Here is a 12,045-nt window from a genome sequence, read left to right on the forward strand (position 1 = left end):
GGTAGTTGGGTAGTTGTGGACATTTAGGGAGTGAACCATTGATGGACAATCTCTCTTTCTCTTTGATTCTCCCTTTCTCTCTCAATAACTCTACATTTAAAATTTTCAAATGAATAGAATAAATCTTTATAAAAAGACTTTTATTTCAAGTTTTTAAAAATGACAACATGATAAGCATCTCAAGAACTGGATACATCTCATTCATATGGAATCTAAACCTATCTTCTCTGGAAATGTACATATATTTTATTGATGACATCCATGGACACATTAAATCATTATACAAATTGTTCAGAAGCCAACACCAACAAAATTTATGTGTTTTCATAAAGAAAAAATCAAATAAAAATGGATCTTGATAACTTGAAAAACTCAGCCATTTTAGGGATTAAATGTGTCTAAAAGTCAGATTTCAAGAGCAATTTAAATTCTAGAGATTCCTATGACTGAGATAGACTGGGATAAGCCTTTAAGCTAAAGAGTTATTTGACTATTCTTCTCTCTCTCTCTTATTTATAGTGAAATGGAAAACATTTTTCTGAAAATGTTTTTTCTAAAAAGAAATATCATACTATTCTGATTTCATGCAATCCACCAAGCAGATGAAAATTATTTCTTCACACAATTTCATGCCAGAAGACAAATGGAATGAGAAAATTTTTGACTTTAGCATCTCTATGTCATTCACTGATGGATATGTGAGCATTTTGTGGCTTTCTAATAAAACATGAAGACATAATTATCTGTATTCCTTATTTAGTTCATCATCCTCATTGTGACAACTGTGCCTGCTACGGAGTAACAGCTGTTGTTCTCTTTCTCTCTTATTTTAAAAACAAGAAATCCTACTCACTTCTGTTGTGCCTAGGGTAAGTTCTGGTAAATAGTAGTCACTCATAAATGTAGATGAACCAGAACATAAAGCATTACCTTTACTCCAAATCTTGTATGGTTGTGGTTCCCAAACTTCAATATGCGTTAGCTCTGTGTTATTGTGAAATTTTTGTGTTCTCTCTCCCCCTAAAGATTGGGACCCAGGAAGAAAAATTTTTAAACAAACATTCTACAAGATCCTGATACAGCTATTGAACAACTGTATTTTGAGAACCACTACCCTTCGGTTAATTTCTTAAGAAATGATAATAATGGTTGACATGTATTGAGCAAACCCTCATTGCCTCCATGCATTCTGTCATTTAATTGTCATGGCAAAAAACTTTACTATTATCACATTTTGCAGTGAAGAAATGAGGACTTAGAGAAGTTAAGTAATTCATCCTAAGTCACAAAGTTCATGCAAGAAAAATACAAACCCAAGTTTGTGTCATTCCAAAGCTCAGGCTCTTAACAGATACTCTCTGTTGCAAAAAGGAAAGCCTTAATTAAGCTGCCAACAATTTCCTTAGCAACAGATCTGTAAATGCCACCCAAAAATTTGGCTAAGAAAATTGATCAGTCATTCAGATATATGACATTTTATCATTCAATGGCATTAGCACATATCCTGGATGATGAATCATAAGGGTCTTTTATCTTATCAGACTACAAAACAATCAACAACCCAATATATTCAAAATGAAGCAACTCAATCCAAATTAGTATTAAAAATGAGAGCTTGTTTTTCTTTTTTGGATTCTAACAAAACATTTACTTGATACTAATGCATATTTTCTTCTGACTAAAATGTTAGAGGGCCAAAAGAATAGTTTTTTAAAAATATTTATTCGTTTAAAAGGAAAGAGTGACAGAGACATATCTATCTGCTTCCATTCCCAAATGCCTGCAAGAGCTAGGGCTGGACTAGGCCAAAGCCAGGGCCCAGGAAGCCCATCCCAGTTTCCAACATGTGTAGGGGAACCCAAATCTTGGGCCACCATTTACTGCCTTTCCAAGTACATTAGCAGGAAGATAAATTGAAAACAGAGGAGTTGAGACTCAAACTGGTACTCTGGTATGGGATGCAGGTATCCCAAGCAGTGTTTTAACCCACTTCACTGCAATGTTACCCCCAAAGAACAAATTTTATCATAGGTAGATGAAGTAAAAATGTTTATTTTGAAATTTTAAAAATTATGTACATTTCCACTTGTAATATTGACATGGGACAAATTAAAAACTGATATATTAAGGAAAACTACTAACAGGCCCTTAAATCCCTTCCTCCTCCTGCAGGGGATCAGACCCTAGAAACACACAGGGATAGAAAGCAGAAGGAATTCAACTACAGGTAACTGAAGAGTCTCCAGGCTCCTGCCTAACAGTGGCACCAGCTGTGGATTTTCAACACTACTGGCAAAGGCCCATGACAAGAATGTCTGTGCAATGGAACCAAACAGATTTGCCTTGAAAGGCCATCTTAGCCATTTAGTAGCTGTACATTTTTGTCAAGTTCTTAACCTTCCAATTTTTAAATCTGGAATACAAAAATCCATTTTACAAAATTACCATGAGGATTACAGAGCAAATTACAGACAGAAGTCTTACCAGAGTTCCTAGTAGTAAATGGTTAGAACATACTGTGTACTTTTTTCCAAATCAATTTTGATCCATTTGCTTTCAGTCTCCCATTAGCAACACTTGTAAATCTAGATGGAGTTGTACCTTCTTTCCACATTCTGGAAGTTGGTACCCAGTCGAACTAAAGTAAATGTTAGATTAGGTCTTTCTGTTCACAGAACTTTCAGGAAGTAGCATCTTAGGACACCTTAGGATTGAGTCCTCTGTCTAAAAGTTCTCAGACTTGTTCCGAACACTTTAAAGCCTTCATGCAGTCTCAATTTTAACTACCCTCTGCCAGTGAATCAAAAGGTGCCTACAGTCAGGGAGTGATGATTTTTTGTGCATATTTAATAGTAGGAAATTGATCTCATCAGGCACAAGCTAGCACAATGAGATAATTATCATCTTCTCTTAAAGTTTGTGGATCTACAACAGCTATAAACATACCTTCTAACAAGGATTCTTTCCTCAATGCATATATTTATACAAACTTGGGTCAAAACCAACAGAAGAACATTTCTGTTATAGTGAAAAATATCGGACAATGAATCTTCTCAAGGAAAAAAAGAGAAAATATAACGATATGTTTGCAAAAATTTGCAATTGCAATTTTGCTGGCTGTGAGAAATGTTGCTGGGAATGTAGGAAGGGGGTTTAGCCACTGGTAGATGTTTCCCTTGAACTACAAGCTCTGTGAATGGAAGAACCATTGACTCTATCCTCAGACCCAGTAGCATATGCTTGACAGACAAGGAGGCTTCTAAATGGATTTATAGGCAAATGGAATTAAAATATAGCTTTAGAGGCAGGTATTTGGTACATCAATTAATGGCGCAATTGAGACATCAACTTCCCATGTTAAGTGAGTGGGTTTGATCCTAGCTTAACACCTCATTCCAACTTCCTGCTAATGCACACCGTGGGAGTCAGCAGGAAATATCTCAAGTAGATGGGTCTTTGCCACTCCTGTGGGAGACACAGATTTAGTTCAGGTCTCTGGGCTTCAGCCTGGCCCAATCCTGGCTGTTGCAGGCTTTTGAGGAGTGAAATAGCAGACAGAAGATATTGTCTCTCTCTTTCTTTCTCTCTCTCTCTCTCTCTCTCTCTCTCTGTCTCTGTCTCTCTCTGTATATCTTTCAAAAAAGAGACTTGAAAAATGATAAGTTTATGGGCAGGCATTGGCATAGCAGTTATAATGGTGTTTGGAATACCTGCGTTGAATATCACAACACTTAGGCGGGACTTGTGCTCCAGTTCTGATTCCAGCTTCCTACTAATGTGTATCCTGGGAGGCAGTGAGTGATGGCTCAAGTACTTAAATCCCTGCTACCCAGGCAGAAACCCAGATTGAGTTGGAAGTTCCTGGCATCAGCCTGGCTCAGCCTTGGCTGTTGTGGGCATTTAGGGAATGAACCAGTACATGGAATTTCTCTCTCTGTCTCTGTCTCTTTGCATTACAGATTTGTTTTTAAAAAGACAAGCTTACCTTGGTGCAAGACAGTTTGAAATATGTGCAACATTTTTCAATTGCACATTTTTCTTGAATTTTTTGAAGGCCTCTCATATACAGTATTTGCTCAACTTGAGTTTGGTTAATGAATAAACAAATGGCCAAATAAACCTAGAGAGAAATGCTCTATGGCAATAAGCCTTAATTGTGGTTACTTTATGACTAATTTAATGAGCCTAATTGGAATCACCACATTGTTTAAGTTTCCTCCTTTCCCTTGTTTATTAAGTTAAACATAGAAGGGAAGGGATGCAATATAAAACAGAACTAGGCAATAAATACATGATGATGTTTAACCTTATACATGAGCAGTGATCCAAGATATTTAAAATAAAACAAATGAGATGTCTGGAGCAGGTGTTGTGGCAGAGTGTGTTAAACCTCTGATTGGGATGCTCACATCATATATCAGAATGCCTGGGACTGAATTCCACTTCTGCTTCGGATCCAGATTCTTGCTGATGCATGCTGGGAGGTAGAAGATGATCATCCAAGTACTTGGGTCCCTGTTCCCCAAGTAGGAGACCCAGAAGAAGTTTGTTTCTTGGCTTTGGTCTGGCCTAGACCTAGCTGTTGAGGGCATTTGTGGACTGAACTAGCAGATGGGAGATCTCTCTCATTCTGTCTTTCCCTTCTCTCTGACATTCTGCCTCTCAAATAAATAAACTTTTCTTCATTTGTAAAATATATAATTCATATATACAGATTTAGGAACATAATGATACTCCTGCCTCTAACTTCCCTCCAACCCATGCTCGAACAGTCCCTTCCTTGAATTCTCACTCTTAATTTTTATAGACTAATTTTCAGAATATTTAATGATTATATAGCAAATCCTCTTTAGATAAAAGAGTTCAACAAATAGTATGAAGACAAAAAGAAAGGAAGATAAAGACAACAGTGTTCTTCAATGGAAAGAACAAGGGCGATAAAAAAATTGAATCTCAAAATGTATATTTCACTCCAATAGATTACACTTCAAGTACTCTATTAGTTACCTCAGATCAGCGAAAACATAGAGTATCTGTCTTTTTGAGACTGGCTTATTTCACTAAGTAAAATGGTTTCCAGTTGTACACATCTTGTTGCAAAACAGGATTTCATTTGTTTTTTACAGCCAAGTAGTACTCCAAAGTATATACATACCATAATTTCTTTATCTAGTCAACAGTTGATGGGCATCTGGGTTGATTCCATGTCATAGCTATTGTTAATTGTGCTACAATGAACATGTGAGTACAGATAACTCTTTCATATACTGATTTCTTTTTGTTTGGGTAAATTCCTAGGAGTGGGATGGCTGGATCATATGGTAGGTCTATATTCAGATTTCTGAGGTATCTCCATACTGTCTTCCATAGTGGCTGCATCAATTTACATTCTCAGCAACAATGGACCAGGGTAACTTTTTTCCCCACATCCTCACCAGCAGCTGTCATTTGTTGATTTCTGTATGAGAGCCATTCTAACTGCAACGAGGTGAAATCTCATTGTGGTTTTGATTTGTATTTCCTTGATGGCTGGTGATCCTAATCATTTTCTCAAGTGTTGGCCATTTGAATTTCCTCTTTTGAAAAATGTCTGTTCAAGTCATTTTTCATTGTATAACTGGATTGTTTGCTTTGTTGTTGTTGAATTTCTTGAGCTCGTTATAGAGCCTGAATGTTAATGTTTTATCAGTCGCATAGTTTGTAGTATTTTCTCCCATTCTGCTGGTCACCTCTTCACTTTGCAGAGCAGAAGCTTCTCAGCTTGATGTAATCACTTTTGTCAATTTTGGCTTGTGTTGTCTATGCTTCTGGGGTCTTTTCCAAGAAGTCTTTGCTTATGCCAATGTCTTGCAGAGTTTTCCCAATGTTCACTAATGATTTGATGGTATCGGGTAAGAGATTTAGGTCTTTGATCCATTTTTAGTGGATTTGTGTGTATGGTATAAGGTAGGGGGTCTAGTATCATACATCTGCATCTGGAGATCCAGTTTCCCCAGCACTACTTGTTAAAGAGACTGTTCTTGCTCCAGGGATTGATTTTAACTCCTTTGTCAAAGATAAGTGGGTTGTGTCGCTCCCCCTCTTCGTGGAGGAACGACACTAAACCCTGCCTAGGCTTCATATCCGAGTCACGGCACCATTATGTTGCTCCCCGTCTTCGTGGGGGAACGACACAGGACCCTGCGCTGTTCTTTCGTCTGCTCGGCCCTCCCCGGGTTTGCTGCTGGTTCTTCCCAGGTTGGCTACTGTCCCTTCCACCTCCGTGGAAGGGCGGTTCCCCCTGCCACATTCCCCACTTCCACGGGGGAGCGGCACACCGCCGGCCGGCTCTCTCTCGGGGGCTGCACAGGTGTTCCTTCAGATAGATGTTCCCCCTAGATGTTCCTGGTGCATGCCGTCTCTCTCCTCCTTTATAGTCCTCTTCCACCAATCCCAACTCTGCTACCCACACGCCGAGTACGCTGCTCTCCTCCAATCAGGAGCAGGTCCTGCTGTTTATTGGTTGAACTGGAGGCAGCTGTGTAGAAGCTGTTTCCCTTCTCAGCGCCATATTGTGGGAAAGCAGATGCATAGAATAAGTCTTAATTCCAGTAACTTAGTCTAGTCCGAGTTGCTCCCAGTTGCTCCCCACAGGTTGTAGATGCATGGATTGATTTCTGGAGTTTCTATTCTTTTCCATTGGTCTACAAGTCTGTTTTTGTGCCAACACCAAGCTATTTGAATATAACTGCTCTGTAGTGTGTTGTGAAATCAGGTATTGTGATGCCTCCAGCTTTGTTTTTGTTGTATAAGATTGCCTTACCTATTTGGTGTCTCTTTTGTCTTCATATAAATTTAAGGATCATTTTTTTTTAGATGTGCAAATAATGTCATTGGTATTTGGTTGGGATTGCACTGAACTCATAAATTGATTTTGGTATATGGACATTTTTTTTATTTGACAGGTAGAGTTATAAACAGAGAGATAGAGACAGAGAGAAAGGTCTTCCCTCTGTTGGTTCACTCCCCAAATGGTCGCCATGGCTGGCACCGCACCGATCCGAAGCCAGGAGCCAGGTGCCTCTTCCAGGTCTCCCATGTGGGTGCAGGAGCCCAAGCACTTGGGCCATCCTCCACTGCCCTCCCAGGACACATTAGAGAGCCGGATTGGAAAAGGAGCAACCGGGACTAGAACCCAGCGCCCATATGGGATACTGGTGCTGCAGGCAGAGGATTAACCAAGTGAGCCACGGCGCCAGCCCTGGTATATAGACATTTGATGATGTAGATTCTTCCATGAACCTAAAAGATTTTTCCATTTTTGATGTCTTCTATTTCTTTCATTAGTATTTGTAATTTTAATCGTAGATATCTTTGACATCCCTGGTTAAATTTATTCCAATGTATTTAATTCCTTTTGGAGCTATTGTATATGGGGCTGATCTTGAAAGTTCTTTCTCAGCCATGAAGTTGTCTGTGTATACAGAGGCTATTGATTTTTCCATGTTGATTTAATATCCTGCCACTTTACCAAACTTTTTTATAAGTTCCCACAGTCTCTCAGTAGAGTCTTCTAGAATCCCTATATATGGAATAATGTCATTTGCAAATAGGGATGATTTGATTTCCTCCTTCCTATTTGTATCTATTTGATTTCTTTTTCTTTTCTAATGGCTCTGGCTAAAACTTCCAGGACAATATTGAACAGCAATTGTGAGAGTGGACATCCTTATCTGGTTCCAGATCATTGAGGGGTTGCTTCCATATTTTCCCCATTCAATAGGATGCTGGCCATGGGTTTGTCATAAATTGCCTTGATTGAGTTGAGGAATGTTCCTTCTATACCCAATTTTTTTTAAAGTTTTAATCATGAAAGGATGTTTCATGTTGACACATGCTTTCTTTGCTTCTATTGATATAACCATATGAATTCTGTTCTTCAGTTTGTTAATATGATGTATCACATTTATTGATTTGCACATGTTGAGCCATCCCTGCATACCAAGCCAACCTGGTCCAGGGGGATGATCTTTCTGATGTGCTGTTGGATTTGAACAGCTAATATAGCTAATATTTTGTTGAGGATTTCTGCATTTATGTTCATCAGGGAAATTAGTCTGCAGTTCTCTTTCTCTGTTGAGTCTTTTCCAAGTTTAGGAATTAAGGTGATACTAGCTTCATAGAAAGAATTTGGGTAGATTCCATCCCTTTCAATTATTTTGAATAGCTTAATAACAACCAGAATTAGTTCTTTAAATGTCTTATGTAAATCAGCAGTGAAGCTGTCTGTTCCTGGGCTTTTCTTTGTTGGGAGGATCTCTATTAATAATTCACTTTCTGTCTTGGTTATTGGGTTGTTTAGGCTTTCTATGTCTTCATGACTCAATTTTGGGAGACTGGATGTGTCTTTCAAAAAAAAAAAATCTACTCTGAGCCATTCCATTCAGTAACTTACTTTAATAGTGTCCTATTAAATAAACAAGGGTGAGGGACCAGCGCTGCAGCTCACTTGGTTAATCCTCTGCCTGCAGCGCCAGCATCCCATATGGGCACCAGGTTCTAGTCCTGGTTGCTCCTTTTCCAGTCCAGCTCTCTGCTGTGGCCCAGGAGGGCAGTGGACGATGGCCCCAGTGCTTGGGCCCCTGCACCCGCATGGGAGACCAGGAAGAAGCACCTGGCTCCTGGCTTCAGATCATAGTGGTCATTTGGGGAGTGAACCAATGGAAGGAAGACCCATCTCTGTCTCTCTCTCTCTCTCTCTCCCTCTCTCTGTCCATTAACTCTTTTTAGTAGGAGGCCCATATAGAAACTAAACAGAAATGACAGAAACAAATTTAGACTAAGATCATGCTTTAGAAAGTCTATGATACTTGAGTTATTTGGCAATAAAATTTCCAAATGTCTTTCTAAAATTTTTAATGCTGTATTTTCCCCTCCAAGTTCTTTCCTAGAACTTGAACAAAATCAGATGCAAAAGTTAAAAGTAAAAAAATTAAATGCCAGTGAATGGAAAGTTGAAATTTCACTCAATATTCATGCAGATCTATAGTTTAAAAATACATTTAACATGATAATTGTCAAAAATTATACATAAAAATTAAAAATGTACTATTGCACATATAATGTCATCCTTCAAGTTCAAAGCTATTTTTGAGACTATTTTTATCTCTGTGTGGGAAATATGTTTAAAAAAAAGGAAAGGAAAAATGAAAATTCAAGTTAGTTTTCCTGACTTATAATATGTAGACCAGTTCTTGGCTTGCAGTTTCCATTTCTCTTCAGAGGGATATTCTCCATTTTATATAACTCACAAATGCCATATCTGATTTCCACAAAGCAGGAATTTCCTGTTATAAGAATTAGTTCACAGCATTCCACAATCATGTAGAATCTAAGAAGCAATAAAAGTCAACATGTTATAGTCCCTGACTCATATACAGTATAATATTTGATTCGCATTTCAATTTTTTAAAATATGTATTTATTTTATGTGAAAGGCAGAGTTACAGATAGGCAGAAGCAGAGAGAGAGAGAGAGAGAGAGAGAGAGAGAGGTCTTCCATCTGCTGGTTCACTCCCTAACTGGCTGCAATGGCCAGAGTTGCACTGATCTGAAGCCAGGAGCCAGGAGCCTCTTCCAGGTCTCCCACGTGAGTACGGGGACCAAAGGACTTGGACTATCTTCCACTGCTTTCACAGGCCATGGCAGAGAGCTGGATTGGAAGTGGAGCATCCGGGAATCAAAACGGCACCCATGTGGGATACTGGCTCTGCAGGCAGCAGCTTTACCCACTATGCCACAGCACCAGCCCCTCATTTCAATTTAATGTAGGCATTATTACCATCATTTTATAGATTCATTCCTTCAACAAATATGTATTGAACTTGTATTAACTCACCAAGTATGAGTCAGGTACTATTCCAGGATTTGATTCACTGGCAAAAAGGTGAATCAAATTTCTGCCCTCATATAGTCTATGGAAGCCTTGCTGAAATTGCTGAAATAATGTGTTCTATGTGAACGATTAGTTTGGTCTATAGTTTGAAGGCCTCCTATACAAATTCACATTTTGTGTATATCTCTCTGAAGGAACTTTTGATTCTGACCCTGTTGGCTACTTTTTTGCAATTCTGCTTACAGTTTCTTAAGAAACTTCAACAACAAGAAAATAAGACAACAATTATACACACTATAGTACTGAGAATTTACGGTTGGCATCTGCAGCCTTGCACCCTACTTGGACTGTCAGGAACCCCTAGAACCATCCTATTCAATAATGCTGTCCATCATCCCATGCAAGATTTTTTTTGCTATAGACTTCTAAAATTAGTCTTAGGCATATAAAAATTCCTAGATAGTACCTCAAGGGTGTTTGAAAACTCTAGAAAATGTTATTTACTCCTCTGAATATCTGCAGAACAACTATTCAGCTTCTTTTTCCTGTAGCTTAACATTCTTTATCTTTTGGTATATTTGTGCTTTCACTTTCCAATTAGGTAATAAATTTATTTCTAACATAGTAGACATCCAGTATAGTGTCTCCACAATGTGGTCTTAATAATTTGTTAATAGAATTAACTACACCCACACACTCTTATCCCTAAATTAAAAAAAAATGCTATTTCAATGTTTCATGTCATTATCTATTTGTATCTCTCTAGGCAGAAATACAGATCCAATTTTAGAAGCCCAAAAGTCAACTGCTTTGAAACATACATATAGAGTAATAAATGTGAATAAATCACAAATTCTCTGCATTTATTCTATGTCTGCCATGATACAAAGACCATAACAGCCTTAGTCACAGTCTTAAATTCTAGGCAATGGTTCCAAAATGATCCAACCAAGGGTGTCGTATTATCATATGTTGTCCAGGTAAGCTTAATATATATTTTCATGCCATTTGCACTATTTGTAGTAGAGATACATACATAGTACAACAATGTCCATAATCTGGCTCATACTTATCCCCTCTTGGCAGTCACTGTATTTCTTTTTATAAATCTATAGTTTTATTAAGACAAAAACTGACAGTGTGGTATGAAGTTTACATTTAAAGAAAGTTTTCACAGAAACCTAACACATGCCTACAGAGATTTTACAATGCAGCTCTAGATGCAGGTCTAGACCATGTCAAGATATGATGGATCTTAGGAATCAAGATGGGACATCTTGGGTCTGAATTGATTCTTAGGATAAAAAAAACTGTTTGGTGTTTTAAAGTGAACCACTGCCCCAGTATGAATTAGTCTTCTTCTGAGACCAGGACTTCTGAAATCATTCAACCCTTGAATAGTTTCAATGAAACTTGTGCTGTCAGTGACTGAACTCTGCCACCCATGGTTTCAGAGTTCAAAATTCCAAACAAAACAGAGGCATCAAGAATTTGCTACCTTAATAGTATGGGTCCTTGTCTTTCCCTACTCTGCCATCTCCATCAGCTAGTGGTTTAGATGGATAAGCTGATACAACCTCATAATTGGAAAAGAAAGGGTCTTTCTGTCTAATTTCAAGAATTAGCACCTCTAAGACTGAATGATCTATCTGCCTGTGTACACTCTCCCTCCCCAGTCTCTATCTACAAAATGGCAGCTTGTTGGTAACTTCTGAACTGGCTTCGTCCTTTGTGGGGAACATCATTAAGCTCAGGCAGCGAACACCTTGGCTTACAGGTTTCAGGCATTCACAGCTTTTAAACAGCCTCTTGCAGTCCCTGTTTATGGTGTCAATGACTCTTTTTTTTTTTTTTTTTTTTTTTTTTGGTAAAATATCCTGGACATAGAACCGAATCTTCAGTTAGTTGTTTTCTCTACTGTTTCATCATTTCCCCAATCGGGCCCCAAATTTTAATCAAAATGATCCAACCCATTTCCCTTTCTCCCTATCCCATCCCTCCCACCTCTAAATAATACACCAGTAATAGCCACGCTTTAAAAATGCAGAGTTAACACTATTGGGATGAAGGCTGTGGGTTGTTTAGATGCTCTCTGAAGACCTACAATATCTTTTTGTTCTCCCACACACACAATTCTGCAAGTTTTGTCCTTCATAGAAGGCCCTTCGCTT

The 12,045-nt window shown here is 38.3% G+C and overlaps 1 protein-coding gene across 10 annotated transcripts in view; it reads right to left on the reverse strand.

Moving 5' to 3' along the window:
- The window catches only part of DLG2 (discs large MAGUK scaffold protein 2), a 2,256,157-nt gene that overhangs the window by 1,712,961 nt on the left and 531,151 nt on the right, over positions 1 to 12,045 (reverse strand). The window lies entirely within an intron of this gene.

The sequence above is a fragment of the Oryctolagus cuniculus genome, chromosome 1 (genome assembly GCF_964237555.1).
Source record: "Oryctolagus cuniculus chromosome 1, mOryCun1.1, whole genome shotgun sequence".
Classification (NCBI taxonomy): Eukaryota; Metazoa; Chordata; class Mammalia; order Lagomorpha; family Leporidae; genus Oryctolagus; species Oryctolagus cuniculus.